General features: G+C 39.4%; 1 pseudogene; it reads right to left on the reverse strand.

Annotated features, from left to right (window-relative positions):
• Nucleotides 1-3127: 3127 nt before the first annotated feature.
• On the reverse strand, nt 3128-23493 carry LOC149122206 (uncharacterized; annotated as a pseudogene).
• Nucleotides 23494-24080: the final 587 nt, after the last annotated feature.

The raw sequence follows: 24080 nt of genomic DNA on the forward strand, positions 1-24080 counted from the left end.
TTTTAAAGAATATACTCCTTTTATAGGCCACTTATGAGGTGTATAATGTATAATTAATCTCTTCAGTTCTATGGGTTGTCATTTCATTTTCTTAATGGAGTTCTTTGAAGCATAGGTTTTAATTGCGATGAAGTCCATTTTGCTATTTTTTCTTTTGTCATTTGTGCTTTTGGTGTCAAAGCTAAACACACACACACAGAGATTTATTCTTATGTTTTCTGCTAAAAAAGTTCTTTAGTACTAACCTTTAAATTTAGGAATTGGATCCACTTTGAGATATTGTTTGAGGTAGGAGACAAATTTCATCTTATGTGGATACAATGTTATTTTCCCATTGAATTATCTTGCAGGACAGCCAGCATTCAATTAACCATAAATGTAACAGTTTGTTTCTGCAATCCCATTCATTCATCTGTCTGTCCTTATGCTAGACCAGAATCTGATTACCACAGCTTTGTGATAAGCTTTGAAATTGGGACCACATTGTTAAGAACTACTTAAATTTGAATGAAATACAGTTTATTTTTAAATATTTATTTTCAATCCTGCAACAATGATGAATTGTTGGATCTAATCTTATGTGTGTGTGTGTGTATTCTTTAGCTTCCTATACAAAAACTAGTTTTCCATCTTCTTTTTCTCCCAATCTGAATGCATTTTTCTTGTTAAAATTCCCTGGCTAGAAGTTCTAGTACAATGTAAAATACTAGTATTTGAGAGTAGATATCCTCATGTTTTTCCTGATCTTCCCGAAAAGCAGTCTTTCTCCACAAAAGATGATATTAGCTGTGTGGTTTTCATAAAGGCTTTTAATCAGGTTGAGCACTTTTCTGGGTACTTCTAGTTAGTTGAGTGATTTTATCATGAAAGGAGGCTGAATTTTATCATTTATTCTACATCTATAATAATCAGGTAACTTTGTCCTTGATTCAGCTAATTTGATATATTATATTAATGGATTTTCAGATGTCAAACCAAACATATTCCTGACATGAATCCTATTTTGTCATAATATGTTTAAATTATTATTTTAATATTGCTGATTTGGTTTGATGGTATTTTATTGAAGACTTTCTCATCTATATTTAATAAAGACTACCGGTTAGGAGTATATTTTGATGTTTTTGTCTAGCTTTGGTAAAAGGGCAACACTGCCTTATAGAGTAAGTGGGGAGTGTTCCCTCCTCAGGTATTCTTGGAAGTGTTTGTGATGTTTTGATGTTACTGTTCTTTAAACATTTGCTACAATTTCTCAGTGAATCTTTCTTGGCCTGGGCTGGTAGAAAGTTTGCTAATTCAATTTCTTTACTTGTTACACAATCTATTCCGATTTTTATTTCTTCTTCATTAAGTTTTGGAATTTGCATGATTTTAATTATTTAAATTGACTGAGACTTACTTAATAACCAATTTTATAACAGGACTATTTTAGAGAATATTCCATGAACCTTTCAGAAGTCTGTATTCTGCTGGTGTTTGAAGGATTTTTTTTTTATTTTTTTAACTTTTATTTAATGAATATAAATTTCCAAAGTACAGCTTATGGATTACAATGGCTCCCCCCCATAATTTCCCTCCCACCCGCAACCCTCCCATCTCCCACTCCCTCTCCCCTTCCATTCACATCAAGATTCATTTTCAATTCTCTTATTCCTATATTTCTTTTTTTTGGTTCTCATTTTGGATTTATTGAACTTGAGGTACCATTTAGAAATCTACAAAGAAGAATTCAACAGAAAGTTGAAAGTATCCAGAGCTTGGAAAGATGCCCAAGCTAGAAAGAAACAGGAATGTAAAACAACATATGGCCAAATAAGTCATGGTGAATTAGGGGGTGGAATGAATGAGAAACTACATATAGCATTAGGATGGGTCATACAATGAAGGTCATTGAGGAGTCCATGAAAGAATCATAACACCAGTTAGTTCTTGGTAGAAACTAATGAAGAAGAATTGCCAAGAGAAAATCATGGACAGTAGTTGCAAAAATGGCAAAAAGATTTTAAAATGGGACAAACATGTAGCATAGTAGATAAGATGCTAGTTAAGCTGCCCTAGTTCCACATCAGAGAGGTTTTGTTTGATTCCCTATTCCGGCTCCTCATTACACCTTCCTGATCATGTAGACCATTGTAGTCTAGCAGAGTGTACCCCTAATTTGGGTGACTTGGGCCAGTATCCATCAAATTCTAGCTGCTCTGGGCATTTGGGGAGTGAAAGAGTAGATGAGAACTCTGTATATGCCTGTCTCTCTCACTTGGTCAATCTGTCTCTCTAGCTCTCAAATATGTAAAAAATTAAAAATACATTCAAGTACAAAGGGTAGAAAGTAGTCTTTAAATCTGACTAGAAATTAGTTATTGGTAAATTTCTTAAATGCTAAAGTGAGTCTATATTGAGTTGGTTAAAGAAAAAAAAGAAATGCAAATATTCTCTTGAAAATATAGCTTGGACAGTTGGCAGTATAACTTGCACATATGGAAATATATGGAGATTTATTTAAGGATCTGCAGTACAGCCTCCATGCATTCTCAGTTCTATCCATCAAACAAGCATTTCTCTAAATAATTATCGGCAATAATCTGGTGTGAGTTTTCAAACCACAGTATAATTATCAAAACTAAATAGAAGTAAAGTTAGTGAAAATACAAAATGTTCTTTCTATATTTGAATGTATTCATTCATAGCACATTTATTTCAAATATGAACTTACTAAACCACACATTAATAAAAAAGTTAGAATTGTCCATGAGTTCTGCTGTATCCTATCTGCTTTCCAGGAAGATGGGCTGTCTGCAAAGAAAATATAGGGATCATCCTCCTTGTTTAGTTATGGATGGCTGCAGTGCAGGAAATGTAATCTTATGCTCCCTTGATTCACCAGGTCAGGTTCATGAGAAGGACTTTCTAGGCTGCCAAAAGATATTGCAAACTTTTAACAATAAAACAAAAAGAAAATACCAAAATGTGCAATACAGAAATGTCAGATAAATTTCAAAGGATTTCCAACTAGATTCACAGGTGACTTCTCATTAGAATCTCTATGGCCTATGAGAGAATGGAGAGACATAGTGTGAGTCTTAAGAGAAAAAAAATCCGTCCACTGAGAATACTATACCCTGCAAAGTACTCATTTATGTTGAATGTGAAGTAAAGACCTATCAAACAAAAAGAAACTGAATTTGTCAACACTCACCCAGCCTTACAAAAGCTGTCAGGTGTTATGAGTTGTGATTTACAGCAAAAAGCTTTTCTGTAGTCATAACATTCATGAGGTTATTCTCCTGTGTGAATTCTCTGATGGATTTTGAGTTGTGATTTATAGCTGAAGGCTTTTCCACAGTCATTACATTCATAAGGCTTCTCCCCTGTGTGAATTCTCTGGTGCATTATGAGATGTGACTTCTTGCCAAATGTTTTCCCACAATCATTACATTCATAAGGTTTCTCCTCTGTGTGAATTCTCTGATGGATTATAAGTTGTGACTTATAGCTGAAGGGATTTCCACAGTCATTACATTTATAAGGCCTGTCCCCTGTATGAATTCTTTGATGGGTTATGAGTTGTGACTTAGAGCCAAATGCTTTTCCACAGTCATTACATTCATAAGGTTTCTCACCTGTATGAATTCTCTGATGCATTATGAGATGTGACTTCTGGCCAAAGGCTTTCCCACAATTTTGGCATTCATAAGGTCTCTCCCCTGTGTGAATTCTCTGATGGATTAAAAGTTGTGACCTATAGGAAAGGCTTTTCCACAGTCATTACATTCATAAGGTCTCTCCTCTGTGTGAATTCTCTGGTGAATTTTGAGTTGTGACTTATAGCTGAAGGCTTTTCCACAGTCATTACATTGATAAGCTTTCTCCCCTGTGTGAATTCTCTGATGTCTTCTGAGGTCTGACATTTGGACAAAGGCTTTTCTACAGTCTTTACATTCATAAGGTCTCTCCCCTGTCTGAATTTTCTGATGGATTATGAGTTGTGACTTATAGCTGAAGGCTTTGCCACAGTTATTACATTCATAAGGTTTCTTTCCTGTGTGAATTCTCTGTTGCATCATGAAATGTGACTTCTTGCCAGAGGCTTTTCCATAGTCTTTACATTCATTAGGTTTGTCCTCTGTGTGAATTTCCTGATGTCTAATGACATCTAACTTCTGGTAGGTGGCTTTTCCACATTCATTACACACATGGGAGTTTTCCTATGTGGAAGTACTGTGAATGATGGTATGGCAGGACTTAAACCTGAAGGATTTTCCACGAGGCTTACATCCATAGGGTTTTTTCTGTATATGTTGTCTCTGATTTATTGCAAGATTTGATTTGTAAATAAGAGGTTCCACATATCCCATATCTTCATAGAGTTCCTCTCCTGTGTTGATTTGTTGATGCTTACTGAGGTTAGTATTTTTATGAAGAGTCTTTTCTATTTGAGTTGTCTTTCCAACAGTGACAGTTGACTTATTACAGGAATCTCCCATATGGACCGTGCCAAATCTAAAGAATATCTTCTTCTTTTTGAAGTCTTTCCCTTGTGCACTATGTTCAAATGAAGGCTTCATAGTCTGAATCTTGTGATACTCACTAAGAGGCTCACAGCACTGGGCAGAGTTCTCAGGTACCTTAGCGGCATCAAATTTCTCTCTAGCTTACAGCTCATCATGCCCACAGTGGGGAAACACATTGTGACACACATTGCATTCCTCAGGTTTCATTGATGAATAATTTCTTTTTTTGTTAATCAGCTTTGAAACATGACTTGAACTTAAATTAAGTCTTTTTATTGACATAACTCTTTTGGGAGTTGATGTCTTGTTATTTGTAATAACATTCTGCTTAAAAATGTTTTCTTGAATTTCCTGGTTGGTTCTAATAATGTCATCACTTTTCATGGCAACTGGAAGGTTCTGATTTAGGAATTCGCTCACCATCCATGGCTCTGCTCCTTGCTCCAACTTAAAGATCAAGTCGGGTTTGGTAATGCAGTGTCCCAAGAAGAGCAGGCTGCTGTAGGTCTCCAGCATCTCATCCCTGTACAGGATTTTCTGAGCTTTGTTCATGTTCTGCCATTCCTCCCAGGTAAAGTAAACAGCCAGGTCTTCAAATGCTATCATCACCGTGGAATGTCCAGGGAGCACGTCCTCTTTCTTCCGGGCACATGAGGCGCAAAGCAGAGTGTGGGGCAGAGAAAGTCCCCAGCACATGGGACCCACAGGCAGCAAATGAAGAGGCACAGCAGCAGTGGGTGGGAGGCTCTGGGTGTGTCTCTTATTCCTATATTTCAAAAGTGCTTCACATTATTCATATTTAATGTATTATTTCATGTTTATTTACATTGTATTGGTCCTCTTTGCAATAATAGGCTAAAAGATTCACATCAGATACTGTGCATTCATAATTTCATACTACATTCAAATATTTCCATTAATGGGTTAAAAGGGTTTTTTTTAGATTTACCCATTTGAAAGGCAGAAAGAAAGAATGAGAGAAAAAGAAAGAGCATGCTCCCCTCCCCTTGTTCACTCCTCAAATGTCTGCAGTGGCTGGGAGGCCAAAACCTGGAGCCAAGAACTCAATCCAGATCTCTCAGTGGGTGGCAGGAATTCATCCTCCAGAATCTGCATTAGCAGGAGGCTGGAATGAAGAGCTAGAGCTGGGAATTAAAGTGAGTTACTCCTATATGGGATACAGGTAAGTTTTTTTAAGATTTGTTTATTTATTTGAAAGGCAGAGTTATAGAAGGAGAGAGAATGGCCAGAGCTGGGCTGATCTGAATCCAGAAGCCAGGAACTTTTTCTGGGTCTCCCATGTGGGTGGGTGACCCATGGACTTGGGCTATCCTCCACTGCTTTCCTGGGCACATTATCATGTAGCTGGATGGAAGTGGAGCAGCTAGAACTCAAAATAATGCCCATATAGGAGGCTGGTGCTGCAGGTGGTGGCTTTACCTACTACACTGCAGCAGTGACCCTGGATACAGGCATTTTAACCAGCATCTTAACTGCCAAGGCAAATGCTCACTCTAGGAAGTTAGTTTTTGAAAGCTTTATGTATTGCAAATACCCTTAGCAAATTATTATATAGGTTGCATTTTCTTCCATCTAAGATAAAGCAATACAGGCTATTGTTATCAAAAAATTATTATTCAGTTTACTTGAATGGATTAGATTCAGGAAATAAGAAAGTTCAAGGTGCTATGATAAGTGCAAAAATTTGGAGAATTTCCATAGTCACAGTAGGTATGGGAGAAAGCGTGTGGATGGTGGCAGGCTGTTAGCAAAATCTTTCTAGTAGAGGTGATATGAATGTTACTTTGCAGTAGGACTAAAAGTCAATTAAGTAAGACCTGGGGTGTAAAAGCGGGAATCAGGAGAATTAGGTTTTCCTGGAAGAGCAAATGGCATGAAAAAATAAAACAGCATGGTCTGCTTTGAGCACTAAGTGTTGTGTTGTATTGATGCAATAGAAAATAGTGCAACTGCAATGTGCTTTAAGCTGCCTCTTACATATCACTTTTTTTTTTGACAGGCAGATTTAGACAGTGAGAGAGACAGAGACAGAGAGAAAGGTCTTCCTTTTTCCATTGGTTCACCCCCCAAGTGGCCACTACGGCTGGTGCGTTGTGGCAAGCACACTGTGCTGATCTGAAGTCAGGAGCTAAGTGTTTCCTCCTGGTCTCCCATGCGGGTGCAGGGCCCAAGGACCTGGGCCATCCCCCACTGCACTTCCAGGCCACAGCAGAGAGCTGGACTGGAAGAGAAGCAACTGGGATAGAATCTGGCACCCCAACCAGAACTAGAACCTGGGGTGCCAGCACTGCAGGTGGAGGATTAGCCTAGTGAGCCATGGCACTGCACATATCACTATTAAAACTACTAGCAGGGTTGGTATTATGGCACAGCAGTGTAAGCCTTTGCCTGCAGTGCCAGCATCCCATGTGAGTGCCGGTCCCTGTCCTGGCTGTCCCTTTTCACATGCAGTTCTCTGCCTTGGCCTGGGAAAGCAGGAGAAGATGGCCCAAGTGCATGGGCCCCTTCACCCACGTTGGAGAACTGGAAGAACATCCTGGCTCCTGGCTTTGAACTGCCTCAGCTCTAGACATTGCAGCCATTTAGGGGGTGAACCAGGGTTGGAAGACCATTCTCTCTCTCTGTCTCTCTCTCTGTAACTCTACTTCTCAAATAAATAATTTTTTGAAAATAAATAAATAAAATCATTAAAAAATACCAGCATGGCTGATATCATATATAAGGTAATGAGTAGCAAAATATAAAAGTCAACATATTGTTTTACATTTCATGGAATAATTTCAGTTACCCTTAGATTCTGAAAAGCAATGTAAATTGAAAACTTGAACATTCTATTAACAGCCATAGCCCTAACAAGCATTTTACTACTGAGAATTAATGCAATTTACTTTGTAGTTTTATATGCTTAAGTTGAAATGTTCATTTGCAATCACTGAAAAGTTTAGAACACTGACAAACCTATACCATTCTGCACTGTTTTCTTAGAATGACTGCACATGCTTCTACAAGTTTGTGTCATACAATAATGCTTTTTTTAATGCCACTTAATGAAAAGTGAATATAAGAAAACTCTTAGCTTACTTCTAATTTCACTTTTTAAAAAACCACCAAAATATATGTAAAATTCCTATTACATGTTTATAAAGAGTATTCATAGATTGTTACCTCAGTTCCTTATTTTTTCTTCTATAGTTTTACCTACTTCTCTGTGGAAGACAGACTTTCAATTATCTATCACAATGTTTTTATTTATGTGTCCTGTATTCCACAATATTTCAAAAATTCTCTTTCTCACCCACCTTAAGAATAAGATAGTTCATATGAAGAGAAGTAGCTCATGTTGGTAATCCCTTTATGCAGACTTAATTCTTTTTGCTCATTCAAATAATCTTGGGCAAAGGTTTATGAACTAGAGTCACACTGAGAAAAGGTCCTCTCAGGCCTGTGAATATCCACTGCCATGGCTGTACTGGTTCTCCCCATCTGTTGGTTTCAATCCAATACATTCAATATGGCACTGATTCAGAGAGTAGGAGTGAATACTGTGTATTAGGATAGTAGCTCCATCATTGGCCACTTTTATAATTTGAATACAGTATATCATGACTACTGTGGACTAAGAAAATACAATCAAATAAGAATACATAAATATAATTAGTTTTATTGAGATGTTAAATCCATTATTTTACTACTCTCCCTGCTTTTCACTTCAATGTTCCATTTCTAAAGTGCCAAAGTATAAACACTATATTTCTTAATTTTTAGAATTATCTAGAACAAATGGTTGCTTTTTTAACTTTTATTTAATAAATATAAATTTCCAAAGTGCAGCTTATGGATTACAGTGGCTTCCCCCCATAACTTCTCTCCCATCCGCAACGCTTTCATCTCCTGCTCCCTCTCTCATTCCATTTACAGCAAGATTCATTTTCAATTCTCTTTATATACAGAAGACCAATTTAGCATATATTAAGTCAAGCTTTCAAAAGTTTGCACCCACACGGAAACACAAAGTGTAAAACACTGTTTGAGTATTAGTTATAGCATTCACCCAAACTGTACAACACATTAAGGACAGAGATCCTACATGAGGAGTAAGTGCACAGTGACTCCTTTTGTTGACTTAACAATTTGATAGTCTTGTTTATGGTGTCAGTAATCACCCTAGGCTCTTGTCATGAGATTCCAAGGCTATGGAAGCCTTTTGAGTTTGCTGACTCTGATCTTATTTAGACAAGGCCATAGTCAAAGTGGAAGTTCTCTCCTCCCTTCAGAGAAACGTTCCTCCTCCTTTGCTAACCTGTCCTTTCCACTGGGATCTCACTTGCACAGATCTTTCATTTAGGTTTGGGTTGTTTTTGTTTGTTTGTTTGTTTGTTTGTTTTTTTGCCAGAGTGACTTGGCTCTCCATACCTAAAATACTCTCATGGGCTCTTCAGCCAGATCCAAATGCCTTAAGGGCTGATTCTGAGGCCAGAGTGCTGTTTAGGACATCAGTCACTCTATGAGTCTGCTGTGTATCTCACTTCCCATGTTGGATCATTCTCTCCCTTTTTGATTCTATCAGCTAGTATTAGCAGACACTAGTCTTGTTTGTGTGATCCCTTTGACTCTTAGTCCTATCCTTATGATCAATTGTGAACAGAAATTGATCACTTGGACTAGTGAGATGGCATTGGTACATGCCACCTTGATGGGATTGAATTGGAATCCCCTGGCACATTTCTAACTCTACCGTTTGGGGCAAGTCAGCTTAAGCATGTCCCAAATTGTACATCTCCTCCCTCTCTTATTCCCACTCTTATATTTAACAGGATCACTTTTCAGTTAAATTTCAACAGCTAAGAATAATTGTGTGTTAATTACAGAGATCAACCAATAGATTTAAGTAGAACATAGGGGCGGAGCCAAGATGGCGGAACAGTGAGGGCGCGCACCGATAGTCCGGGGAAATTTAGTTTAATAAAAGGGGAGTTACGGTAGCCACAGAAAATAGAACCAAAAAAATTGCAGGGGAAACCCTTCTGGATGGAGCAGGCGTGAATCGGAGGACCTACTGGGAGAACAAGGTCGCCCACCTCGAGGAAGCCAAGTTGCGGGACCCAGCCGCAGTAGCCCCAGGGTCTGCACGACAGTGCTCCAAGGGGAGTGCATGCCACACAGACAACAGCGGGGAGACTTGGGACGCTCAGGGCTCCAAGTCCACACATCGGCGCTGGAAGGGGAGGTGAGCTCAATAACGCGAGACATTGGTGGGGAAACGGGGGTCAGAATCTAGAGGGGGGCCGGAAAGTGCAGCAAACTCACTACCGGAAAGAAGGAAAAAAAAGCTTCGGGGTTTCTCTTCCCCCTAACCTTGCAAAGGTTACAAGGCTGCAAGGCTTGAAGAATTCCCAAGAGACAAAGAGCAGGCCTCCTCTTTGGATTTACATATCAATGGGGGAGAGTTAAGGAACTGAGTCACTACAATTCAGTAGCCTAGGCAACCCAGTGGGAGTCCAGAGGAGCCAAAGACTGGAAGCTAAATACTATCAATTCTGCATAGCCCTGCCCAGTGGTGTTACTTACCCCCTGACTAAATAAAATAAATAAATAAATAAAAAGAGAGAGATTTACCACGCATAACCTGAGGGTGTCACCTTTGCACACCCTTAACCAGGAAGAACCAGGCAGAGCTCTCAGGCCGCACCCATCTCAAGCCTCCAAGGCTCCTCCAACAGCAGGCAGTCCACTTAACACGGACACAGTATAAAAAAAAAGAAAAAAGAAAAAAAAAACGCACAGTGACGCAAGAAGAATTAACTATGCCGAGTAACAAACACAGAAATAGAGGGAGCAAGATCAACGATGACACTATGATGCCTCCAAATAAGCAAAACACCCCAAGCCAAGAGTATGAAGATGATGAGATAGAAGAAATGCAAGATACGGATTTCAAAAAATTTATGATAAGAACATTTAGAAGTTTTCAAAAGCAAATCCTTGAACTACAGAAATCCTTAATGGACAAGATTGAAAATCTCTCTCGTGAAAATGAAACTTTAAGGAAGAGTCAAAATGAAACTCAGAAACTAGTAGAACAGGAAAGTGTAATAGTCAAGAGAAATCAAAATGAAATGAAGAGCTCAATAGATCAAATGACAAACACATTAGAAAGCCTTAAAAACAGAATGGGTGAAGCAGAAGAGAGAATATCGGACTTAGAAGATAGAGCACAGGAAAACATACAGTCAAACCAAAGAAAAGAAGAGGAAATTAGAAACCTAAAAAATATTGTTGGGAATCTACAGGATACTATTAAAAAAACCAACATTCGAGTTCTAGGAGTTCCTGAAGGCATGGAGAGAGAGAAAGGATTGGAAGGCCTTTTTAGTGAGATACTAGCAGAGAACTTTCCAGGTTTGGAGAAGGACAGAGATATCCTAGTACAGGAAGCTCATAGAACCCCCAATAAACATGACCAAAAGAGATCCTCACCACGACACATGGTAATTAAACTTACCACAGTGAAACATAAAGAAAAGATTCTAAAATGTGCAAGAGAGAAACGTCAGATTACTCTCAGAGGATCTCCAATCAGACTCACAGCTGACTTCTCATCAGAAACCCTACAAGCTAGGAGGGAATGGCGAGACATAGCACAGGTGCTAAGAGAGAAAAATTGCCAGCCCAGAATATTATATCCTGCCAAGCTCTCATTTGTGAATGAAGGTGAAATAAAGACCTTTCATAGCAAACAGAAATTGAAAGACTTTGCCGCCACTCGTCCGGCCCTGCAAAAGATACTTAAAGATGTGCTACACTCAGAAACACAAAAACACGGCCATCAATATGAAAGAAGGGAAAGGAAGAACACCTACCAGTAAAAGAGCATGGGAAGCTCAAAGCATATACTAGAAAATATTTCCGGGAAAATGGCAGGGCAAAGTCACTACGTATCAATTGTCACACTGAACATTAATGGTCTGAATTCTTCAGTTAAAAGACACCATTTGGCTGACTGGCTCACAGAACACAACCCAACTATTTGTTGCCTACAAGAAACACATCTCTCTAACAAAGAGGCATGCAGACTGAAAGTGAAAGGTTGGAAAAAGATATTCCATGCCAACAGAAACCAAAAAAAAAAGCAGGTGTAGCCATATTAATATCAGACAAAATAAACTTTAATACAAAAACTGTTAAGAGAGACAAAGAGGGACACTATATAATGATTAAGGGTTCAATTCAACAGGAAGATGTAACTATTATAAATGTATATGCACCTAATTACAGGGCACTGGTCTATTTAAAAGATATGTTAAGGGACTTAAAGGGAGATTTAGATTCCAATACAATAGTACTGGGGGACTTCAATACTCCACTCTCAGAAATAGACAGATCATCCGGACAGAAGATCAACAAGGAAACAGCAGATTTAATTGACACTATTGCCCAAATGGATCTAACAGATATCTACAGAACTTTCAACCCTACATCTACAGACTTCACATTCTTCTCAGCAGCGCATGGAACCTTCTCTAGGATTGATCACATACTAGGCCATAAAGCAAGTCTCAGCAAATTTAAAAGAATTAGAATCATACCATGCAGCTTCTCAGACCACAGCGGGATGAAGCTGGAAATTAGCAACTCAGGAAACCCCAGAAAGTATGCAAACACATGGAGACTGAACAACATGCTACTGAATGAACACTGGGTCATTCAAGAAATCAAAAGAGAAATCAAAAACTTTCTGGAAGTAAATGAAGACAACAACACAACATATCAAAACGTATGGGATACAGCAAAAGCAGTATTGAGAGGCAAATTTATAGCAATAGGTGCCTATATCAAGAAATTGGAAAGGTACCAAATAAATGAGCTTTCAGCGCACCTCAAGGACCTAGAAAAACTGCAGCAAACCAAACCCAAATCTAGTAGGAGAAGAGAAATAATTAAAACCAGAGAAGAAATTAACAGGATTGAATCCAAAAAAAAAATTACAAAAAATCAGCCAAGCTAGAAGCTGGTTTTTTGAAAAAATAAACAATATTGACACACCATTGGCCCAACTAACTAAAAAAAAAGAGAAAAGACCCAAATCAATAAAATCAGAGATGAAAAAGGAAACGTAACAACAGACACCACAGAAATAAAAAGAATCATCAGAAATTACTACAAGGACCTGTATGCCAGCAAACAGGAAAACCTATCAGAAATGGATAGATTCCTGGACACATGCAATCTACCAAAATTGAACCATGAAGACATCGAAAACCTAAATAGACCCATAACTGAAACAGAAATTGAAACAGTAATAAAGGCCCTCCCAACAAAGAAAAGCCCAGGACCAGATGGATTCACTGCTGAATTCTACCAGACATTTAAAGAAGAACTAATCCCATTTCTTCTCAAACTATTCAGAACAATCGAAGAAGAGGGAATCCTCCCAAATTCTTTCTATGAAGCCAGCATCACCTTAATCCCTAAGCCAGAGAAAGATGCAGCACTGAAAGAAAATTACAGACCAATATCCCTGATGAACATAGATGCAAAAATCCTCAATAAAATTCTGGCCAATAGAATACAACAACACATCAGGAAAATCATCCACCCAGACCAAATGGGATTCATCCCTGGTATGCAGGGATGGTTCAACATTCGCAAATCAATCAATGTGATTCACCACATTAACAGACTGCAGAAGAAAAACCATATGGTTATCTCAATTGATGCAGAGAAAGCATTTGATAATATTCAACACCCTTTCATGATGAAAACTCTAAGCAAATTGGGTATAGAAGGAACATTCCTCAATATAATCAAAGCAATTTATAAAAAACCCACGGCCAGCATCCTATTGAATGGGGAAACGTTGGAAGCATTTCCACTGAAATCTGGCACCAGACAGGGATGCCCACTCTCACCACTGCTATTCAACATAGTTCTGGAAGTTTTAGCCAGAGCCATCAGACAAGAAAAAGAAATCAAAGGAGTACAAATCAAGAAGGAAGAAGTCAAACTATCCCTCTTTGCAGACGACATGATTCTGTACTTAGAGGATCCAAAGAACTCTACTAAGAGACTATTGGAACTCATAGAGGAGTTTGGCAAAGTGGCAGGATATAAAATCAATGCACAAAAATCAACAGCCTTTGTATACACAAGTAATGCCATGACTGAGAAAAAACTGCTAAGATCAATCCCATTCACAATAGCTACAAAAACAATCAAATACCTTGGAATAAACTTAACCAAGGACGTTAAAGATCTCTACGATGAAAATTACAAAACCTTAAAGAAAGAAATAGAAGAGGATACCAAAAAATGGAAAAATCTTCCATGCTCATGGATTGGAAGAATCAACATCATCAAAATGTCCATTCTCCCAAAAGCAATTTATAGATTCAATGCAATCCCAATCAAGATACCAAAGACATTCTTCGCAGATCTAGAAAAAATGATGCTGAAATTCATATGGAGGCACAAGAGACCTCGAATAGCTAAAGCAATCTTGTACAACAAAAACAAAGCCGGAGGCATCACAATACCAGACTTCAGGACATACTACAGGGCAGTTGTAATCAAAACAGCATGGTACTGGTACAGAAACAGATGGATAGACCAATGGAACAGAATTGAAACACCAGAAATCAATCCAAACACCTACAGCCAACTTATATTTGATGAAGGATCTAAAACTAATTCCTGGAGCAAGGACAGTCTATTCAATAAATGGTGCTGGGAAAACTGGATTTCCACGTGCAGAAGCATGAAGCAAGACCCCTACCTTACACCTTACACAAAAATCCACACAACGTGGATTAAAGACCTAAATCTACGTCCTGACACCATTAAGTTACTAGAGAACATTGGAGAAACCCTTCAAGATATTGGCACAGGCAAAGAATTTCTGGAAAAGACCCGGGAGGCACAGACAGTCAAAGCCAAAATCAACTATTGGGATTGCATCAAATTGAGAAGTTTCTGTACTGAAAAAGAAACAGTCAGGAGAGTGAAGAGACAACTGACAGAATCGGAAAAAATATTTGCAAACTATGCAACAGATAAAGGGTTAATAACCAGAATCTACAAAGAGATCAAGAAACTCCACAAAAACAAAACCAACAACCCACTTAAGAGATGGGCCAAGGACTTCAATAGACATTTTTTCAAAAGAGGAAATCCAAATGGCCAACAGGCACATGAAAAAATGTTCAAGGTCACTAGCAATCAGGGAAATGCAAATCAAAACCACAATGAGGTTTCACCTCACCCCAGTTAGAATGGCTCACATACAGAAATCTACCAACAACAGATGCTGGTGAGGATGTGGGGAAAAAGGGACACTAACCCACTGTTGGTGGGAATGCAAACTGGTCAAGCCACTATGGAAAACAGTCTGGAGATTCCTCAGAAACCTGAATATAACCCTACCGTTCGACCCAGCCATCCCACTCCTTGGAATTTACCCAAAGGAGTTTAAATTGATAAAGAAAAAAGCGGTCTGCACCCTAATGTTTATTGCAGCACAATTCACAATAACCAAGACCTGGAACCAACCTAAATGCCCATCAACGGTAGACTGGATATAGAAATTATGGGATATGTATTCTTTAGAATACTATACCGCAGTAAGAAACAACGAAATCCAGTCATTTGCAACAAAATGGAGGAATCTGGAACACATCATGCTGAGTGAAGTAAGCCAGTCCCAAAGTGACAAATACCATATGTTCTCCCTGATCGGTGACAACTGACTGAACACCAAAAAGGAAACCTCCTGAAGTGAAATGGACACTATGAGAAATGGTGACTTGATCAGCATAGCCCTGACTGCTAATGGACAACTTAATACATTATCCCTCATAGTATTTTTTTGTCTGTTCTACTTAATATGACTGGTTTAATTCTGTAATTATCACACAGTTATTCTTAAGTGTTGAAAATTAACTGAAATGTGATCCCTGTTAAACATAAAAGTGGGAATAAGAGAGGGAAGAGATGTATAATTTGGGGCATGCTCGGGCTGACTTGCCCCAATTGGTAGAGTTGGAAACATACCAGGGGATTCCAATTCAATCCCATCAAGGTGGCATGTGCCAATGCCATCTCACTATTCCAAGTGATCTATTTCAGTTCACAATTGATCATAATGAAAGGACTAAGAGTCAAAGGGAGCACATAAACAAGTCTAGTATCTGCTAACACTAACCGATAGAATAAATAAAGGGGAGAGTGATCCAACATGGGACGTGAGATACTCAGCAGACTCATAGAATGGCGGATGTCCTAAATAGCACTCTGACCTCAGAATCAGCCCTAAAGGCACTCGGATCTGGCTGAAAAGCCCATGAGAGTATTTCAGGCATGGAAAGCCAAGACACTCTGGCAAAAAGATCTCTGTGAGTGAGATCCCAGTGGAAAGAACAGGTCTTCAAAGAGGGAGGTGCCTTTCTCTGAAGGGAGGAGAGAACCTCCACTTTGACTATGACCTTGTCTAAACAAGATAAGAGTCGGAGAACTCAAGGGGCTTCCATAGCCTTGGAAACTCATGACTGGTGCATACGGAGATTACTGATGCCATAAACAGGAGTGTCAATTTGTAAAGTCAACAACAGGAGTCACTGTGCACTTACTCCTCATGTAGGATCTCTGTCCTTAATGTGCTGTACACTGAGGCTTAATGCTATAACGAGTACTCAAACAGTATATTTCACTTTGTGTTTCTATGGGGGTGCAAACGATTGAAATCTTTACTTAATGTACACTAAACTGATCTTCTGTAAAAAAAAAAAAAAAAAAGAAATTATCAATTCCCAACTTGACTCTCACTGGGATTAAACATGACAATAGGTCTGCTCTGATTTCATCATCACTTAAAAAAAATCATCGATTATTTTTCACTTTATGTTTCTGTGTGGGAACAAACTGTTGAAATCCTTACTTAAGGTATACTAAGCTGATCTTCTGTATATTAAGATAATCGAAAATGAATCTTGATGTGAATGGAAGGGGAGAGGGAGTGGGAAAGGGGAGGGTTGTGGGTGGGAGGGACGGTATGGGGGGGAAAGCCATTGTAACCCATGAGTCGTACTTTGGAAATTTATATTCATTAAATAAAAGATAAAAAAAAAGATTTAAGTAGAACATAAAAATACTAAAAGGGATAAATTATAAGTTGTTCCTCGACAGTCAGGACAAGGGCTGATCAAGTCACTGTTTCTCAAAGTGTCCATTTCACTTCAACAGGCTTCCTTTTAGGTGCTCAGTTAGTTGTCACCAATAAGGGAGAACATATGATATTTCTCCCTTTGAGACTGGCTTATTTCACTCAGCATGATGTTTTCCAGATTCCTCCATTTTGTTGCAAATGACAAGATTTCATCATTTTTACTGCTGGATAGTATTCTATAGAATGCGTGTCCCATAATTTTGATTTTTTTAATTAAGCATTTATTTATTTATTTATTTATTAACTTTTTTTTGACAGGCAGAGTGGACAGTGAGAGAGAGAGACAGAGAGAAAGGTCTTCCTTTGCCGTTGGTTCACCCTCAAATGGCCGCCACGGCCAGCGCGCTGCGGCCGGCGCACGACGCTGATCCGATGGCAGGAGCCAAGGCCAGGTGCTTTTCCTTGTCTCCGATGGGGTGCAGGGCCCAAGCACCTGGGCCATCCTCCACTGCACTCCCTGGCCACAGCAGAGAGCTGGCCTGGAAGAGGGGCAACCGGGACAGAATCTGGCGCCCCAACCAGGACTAGAACCCGGTGTGCCGGCACCACTAGGTGGAGGATTAGCCTAGTGAGCCGCGGTGCTGGCTTATTTATTAACTTTTATTTAATGAATATAAATTTCCAAAGTACAGCTTATGGATTACAATGGCTTCCCCCACCCAGTGACTTCACTCCCACCCGCAACCCTCCCCTTTCCTGCTCTCTCTCCCCTTCCATTCATATCAAGATTCATTTTCAATTCTCTTTATATACAGAAGATCAGTTTAGTATACATTAAGTAGAGATTTCAACGGTTTGCACCCACATAGAAACACAAAGTGAAAAATACTGTTTGAGTACTGGTTATAGCATTAAATCACAATGTACAGCACATTAAGGACAGAGATCCTACATGAGGAGTAAGTGCACAGTGACTCCTGTTGTTGACTTTTAAAATTGACACTCTTGTTTATGGCCTCAGTAATCACCCTAGGCTCTTGTCATGAGCTGCCAAGGCTATGGAAGCCTTTTGAGTTCACTGACTCTTATTTAGACAAGGTTGTAGTCAAAGTGGAAGTTCTCTCCTCTTTTCAGAGAAAGGTACCTCCTTCTTTGAAGACATGTTTTTCCCACTGAGATCTCACTCACAGAGATCTTTCATTTATGTCTTTTTTTGTTTTTTTTTGCCAGAGTGTCTTGGCTTTCCATGCCTGAAATACTCTCATGGGTTCTTCAGCCAGATCCAAATGCCTTAAGGACTGATGCTGAGACCAGAGTGCTGTTTAGGACATCCGACATTCTATGAGTCTGCTGTGTATCTCGCTTCCCATGTTGGATCATTCTCTCCCTTTTTTTATTCTATCGGATAGTATTAGAAGACACTAGTCTTGTTTGTGTGATCCCTTTGACTCTTAGTCCTTTCATTATGATCAATTGTGAACAGAAATTGATCACTTGGACTAGTGAGATGGCATTGGTACATACCACCTTGATGGGATTGATTTGGAATCCCCTGGTATGTTTCTAACTCTACCGTTTGGGGCAAGTCAGCTTGAGCATGTCCCAAATTGTACATCTCTTCCCTCTCTTATTCCCACTCTTATATTTAACAGGATCACTTTTCAGTTAAATTTCAACACCTAAGGATAACTGTGTATTAATCACAGAATTAAACCAATAGTATTAAGTAGAACAGACAAAGAAAAAATACTAGGAGGGATAAAGTATTAAGTTGTTCATCAACAGTCAGGGCTATGGCTGATCACGTCACCGTTGCTCATAGTGTCCATTTCACTTCAACAGGTTTCCTTTTTGGTGCTCAGTCAGTTGTCACCGATCAGGGAGAACATATTGTCGCTCGCTCCACAGGCTCTCAGAGGAGCGGCAACGGATTTGCTGTTGTTTCTTTCCCTGGTCCTCCCTGGATTAGCTGCTGCCCCCCTGCCAATGCAGAGGGGTGGCACCCCTGCCGCTTCCCCCGCTTCCACGGAGGAGCAGCACACCACCGGCCAGCTCCCTCAGGGGTTCCTCAGGTGTTCCCCCCGCATGTTGTCTCTCCTCCTTTATAGTCCTTTCCGCCAAACTGTGCTCTGCTGGCGTTCATGCAGTCCACGTGCTGAGCATGCTGTTCTCCTCCAATCAGAGGTTGGATCGGGAATCAGCTATTGGTAAGGCAGCTGTGTAGGATTTGTTTACTCTCTCTCAGCACCATATGGTGGGAGATCAGGCGCATTGAGTTAGTCTTAGCAGTTCCAGTAGTTTAGTCTAGTCTTGGTAATCTCAGTATTTGTCCTCAGTATTATTTGTCCACAGTTTTACTACTTATTTGTCTCTCGGGCAACGGACCCTGCCATGTTATGGGAGACAGGGCCTGCTCCCCACTGGGCCCTGCTCCCCACACATATAATATTTGTCCCTTTGGGACTGGCTTATTTCACTCAGCATGATGTGTTCCAGATTCCTCCATTTTGTTGCAAATGACCAGATTTCATTGTTTTTTACTGTGGTATAGTATTCTAAAAAATACATATCCCATAATTTCTATATCCAGTCTACTGTTGATGGGCATTTAGGTTGGTTCCAGGTCTTGGCTATTGTGAATTTTACTGCAATAAACATTAGGGTGCAGACCACTTTTTTGTTTGCCAATTTTATTTCCTTTGGGTAAATTCCAAGGAGTGGGATGGCTGGGTCGAATGGTAGGGTTATATTAAGGTTTCTGAGGAATCTCGAGACTGACTTCCATAGTGGCTTGACCAGTTTGCATCCCCACCAACAGTGGGTTAGTGTCCCTTTTTCCCCACATCCTCGCCAGCATCCATTGTTGGTAGATTTCTGCATGTGAGCCATTCTAACTGGGGTGAGGTGAAACCTCATTGTGGTTTTGGTTTTCATTTCCCTGATAGCTAGTGATCTTGAACATTTTTTCATGTGCCTGTTGGCCATTTGGATTTCCTCTTTTGAAAAATGTCTATTGAGGTCCTTGGCCCATCTCTTAAGTGGGTTGTTTGTTTTCTTTTTGTGGAGTTTCTTGATGTCTTTGTAGATTCTGGTTATTAACCCCTAATCTGTTGCATAGTTTGCAAATATTTTTTCCCATTCTGTCAGTTGTCTCTTCACTCTCCTGACTGTTTCTTTTGCAGTACAGAAACTTCTCAATCTGATGCAATCCCAACAGTGGATTTTGGCTTTGACTGCCTGTGCCTCCCGGGTCTTTTCCAGAAACTCCAAGCCTGTTCCAATATCTTGAAGAGTTTCTCCAATGTTCTCTAATAACTTGATGGTGTCAGGTCATAGATTTAGGTCTTTAATCCACGTTGAGTGGATTTTTGTGTAAGGTGTAATGTAGGGGTCTTGCTTCATGCTTCTGCATGTGGAAATCCAGTTTTCCCAGCACCATTTATTGAATAGACTGTCCTTGCTCCAGGAATTGGTTTTAGATCCTTCATCAAATATAAGTTGCTGTAGATGTTTGGGTTGATTTCTGGTGTTTCAATTCTGTTCCATTGGTCTATCCATCTGTTTCTGTACCAGTACCATGCTGTTTTGATTACAACTGCCCTGTAGTATGTCCTGAAGTCTGGTATTGTGATGCCTCCGGCTTTGTTTTTGTTGTACAAGATTGCTTTAGCTATTCGAGGTCTCTTGTGCCTCCATATGAATTTCGGCATCATTTTTTCCAGATCTGAGAAGAATGTCTTTGGTATCTTGATTGGGATTGCATTGAATCTATAAATTGCTTTTGGGAGAATGGACATTTTGATGATGTTGATTCTTCCAATCCATGAGCATGGAAGATTTTTCCATTTTTTGGTATCCTCTTCTATTTCTTTCTTTAAGGTTTTGTAATTTTCATCGTAGAGATCTTTAACGTCCTTGGTTAAGTTTATTCCAAGGTATTTGATTGTTTTTGTAGCTATTGTGAATGGGATTGATCTTAGCAGTTCTTTCTCAGCCATGGCATTGCTTGTGTATACAAAGGCTGTTGATTTTTGTGCACTGATTTTATGTCCTGCCACTTTGCCAAACTCCTCTATGAGTTCCAGTAGTCTCTCAGTAGAGTTCTTTGGATCCTCTAAGTAAAGAATCATATCATCTGTAAAGAGGGATTGTTTGACTTCTTCCTTCTCAATTTGTATTCCTTTAATTTCTTTTTCTTGTCTGATGGCTCTGGCTAAAGCTTCCAGAACTATGTTAAATAGCAGTGGTGAGAGTGGGCATCCCTGTCTGGTGCCAGATCTCAGTGGAAATGCTTCCAACGTTTCCCCATTCAATAGGATGCTGGCCGTGGGTTTTTCATAAATTGCTTTGATTATATTGAGGAATGTTCCTTCTATACCCAATTTGCTTAGAGTTTTCATCATGAACGGGTGTTGAATTTTATCAAATGCTTTCTCTGCATCTATTGAGATAATCATATGGTTTTTCTTCTGCAGTCTGTTAATGTGGTGTATCACATTGATTGATTTGCGAATGTTGAACCATCCCTGCATATCAGGGATAAATCCCACTTGGTCTGGGTGGATGATTTTTCTGATGTGCTGTTGTATTCTATTGGCCAGAATTTTATTGAGGATTTTTGTGTCTATGTTCATCAGGGATATTGGTCTGTAATTTTCTTTCAGTGCTGCATCTTTCTCTGGCTTAGGGATTAAGGTGATGCTGGCTTCATAGAAAGAATTTGGGAGGATTCCATCTTTTTTGATTCTTCTGATAGTTTGAGAAGAAATGGAATTAGTTCTTTAAATGTCTGGTAGAATTCAGCAATGAATCCATCCAGTCCTGGGCTTTTCTTTGTTGGGAGGGCCTTTATTATTGTTTCAATTTCTGTCTCAGTTATAGGTCTATTTAGGTTTTCTATGTCTTCATGATTAAATTTATGTAGATTGCATATGTCCAGGAATCTATCCATTTCTGATAGATTTTCCTGTTTGCTGGCACACAACTCTTTGTATTAATTTCTGATGATTCTTTTTATTTCTGTGGTGTCTGTTGTTACATTTCCTTTTTCATCTCTGAATTTAATGATTTGGGTCTTTTCTCTCTTTTTTTTAGTTAGTTGGGCCAATGGGGTGTCGATTTTGTTTATTTTTTTTTCAAAAAAGCAGCTCTTCACTTGGCTGATTTTTTGTAATTTTTTTTGGATTCAATCCTGTTAATTTCTTCTCTGGTTTTAATTATTTCTCTTCTCCTACTAGATTTGGGTCTGGTTTGCTGCAGATTTTTCTAGGTCCTTGAGATGTGCTGAAATCTCATTTATTTGGTACCTTTCCAATTTCTTGATATAAACACTTATTGCTATAAACTTGCCTCTCAATACTGCTTTTGCCATATCCCATAAGTTTTGATATGTTGTGTTGTTATCCTCATTTACTTCCAGAAAGTGTTTGATTTCTCTTTTGACTTCTTGTATGGCCCAATGTTCATTCAGTAGCATGTTGTTCAGTCTCCATGTGTATGTATACTCTCTAGGGTTTCCTGAGTTGCTAATTTCCAGCTTCATTCTGCTGTGGTCTGAGAAGCTGCATGGTATGATTCTAATTCTTTTGAATTTGTTGAGAGTTGCTTTATGGCCTAGTATGTGATCAATCCTAGAGAAGGTTCCATGCACTGCTGAGAAGAATGTAAAGTCTTTAGATGTAGGATTGAAAGTTCTGTAGATATCTGTTAGATCCATTTGGGCAATAGTGTCGATTAAATCTGCTGTTTCCTTGTTGATCTTCTGTCCGAATGATCTGTCTATTACTGAGAGTGGCATATTGAAGTCCCCCAGTACTATTGTATTGGAATCTAAATCTCCCTTTAAGTCCCTTAACATATCTTTTAAATAGACCAGTGCCCTGTAATTAGGTGCATATACATTTATAATAGTTACATCTTCCTGTTGAATTGTTCCCTTAATCATTATATAGTGCCCCTCTTTGTCTCTTAACAGTTTTTGTGTTAAAGTTTATTTTGTCTGATATTAATATGGCTACACCTGCTTTTTTTGGTTTCTGTTGGCATGGAATATCTTTTTCCAACCTTTCACTTTCAGTCTGCATGCATCTTTGTTAGAAAGATGTGTTTCTTGTAGGCAGCAAATAGTTGGGTTTTGTTCCTTAATCCATTCAGCCAGTCTGTACCTTTTAACTTTAGAGTACAATCCATTAACGTTCAATGTGACTATTGATATGTAGTGACTTTGCCCTGCCATTTTCCCAAAGATATTTTCTAGTATATGCTTTGAGCATCCCATGCTCCTTTACTGGTAGGTTTCCTTCCTTTACCTTCTTTCATATTGATGGCCATGTTTCTGTGTTTCTGAGTGTAGCACATCTTTAAGCATCTTTTGCAGGGCTGAATGAGTGGCAGCAAACTCTTCAATTTCTGTTTGCTATGAAAGGTCTTTATTTCACCTTCATTCACAAATGAGAGCTTAGCAGGATATAATATTCTGGGCTGGCAATTTTTTCTCTTAGCACCTGGGCTATGTCTTGCCATTCCCTCCTAGCCTGTAGTGTTTCTGATGAGAAGTCTGCTGTGAGTCTAATTGGAGATCCTCAACCTAAGTATTTCTACTGACTCTCCAGCTGCTCTCAGCTGCCTTCCTACCCTCCACCACTGTTGCTCATCTAATTCATCATTTTCCACGAACCATGGTGATGCCTTGGCAATGGCCCTAGTGAATGCACATACCGTAGCCACCTTAATGGGCATCCCCATGGTCTTTAACGAGTGGCTCAGCAGCAAGCGCAACTTAGTAGTGGATGGAGTGTTACCCATTACTGCTAAAGACAACTCCCACCTTGAATCCGGCGTTCATTCACAACTTCCGCCCTGTTACTGGCGTTCTACTCCCTGCCTATTAGGGGGTCTCTTACAGCCCGCTTTGGCAGCTATATATTTTCTTTCTTCCATCTTCACCAACAGTACCACAGTCTCTGTCCTTTCCTTTTATACTGCCTGCATTCCTGTGTGTACGCACACTTACCTTCGTTTCTGCCCTATTCCTGCGATTCACGAAGCGATCCAAGTCATGGCACCACTCTTGTCGCTCCCTCGCCCGCAAAGGAATGACGCTACTCGCAGCTGATCGGTCTTACATAGACTTTTATTATGAGAGAGAAAATAGCAGGGACAGAGGTAGAGAGAAAGGAAGGAGGAAAAGAGAGAGAGAGAGAGAGAGCCTCCTTCCTCAGCATATGACTTATATACAAAATCCAACCAATCAGAAGTGGGCTAAAGTCCATGCACAGAGCACTCCAATCCGATGCCTGTTCACGCAGAATTCATGCACTCCTGGGCCAATCAAATGAGATGTCACGTGGTGGGCAGGCTCTTCGTGTGGTCCTCGGCACCATCTTGTTGTT

The sequence above is a fragment of the Oryctolagus cuniculus genome, chromosome 15 (genome assembly GCF_051225735.1).
Source record: "Oryctolagus cuniculus isolate XC-2025 breed Fujian yellow rabbit chromosome 15, ASM5122573v1, whole genome shotgun sequence".
NCBI lineage: Eukaryota > Metazoa > Chordata > Mammalia > Lagomorpha > Leporidae > Oryctolagus > Oryctolagus cuniculus.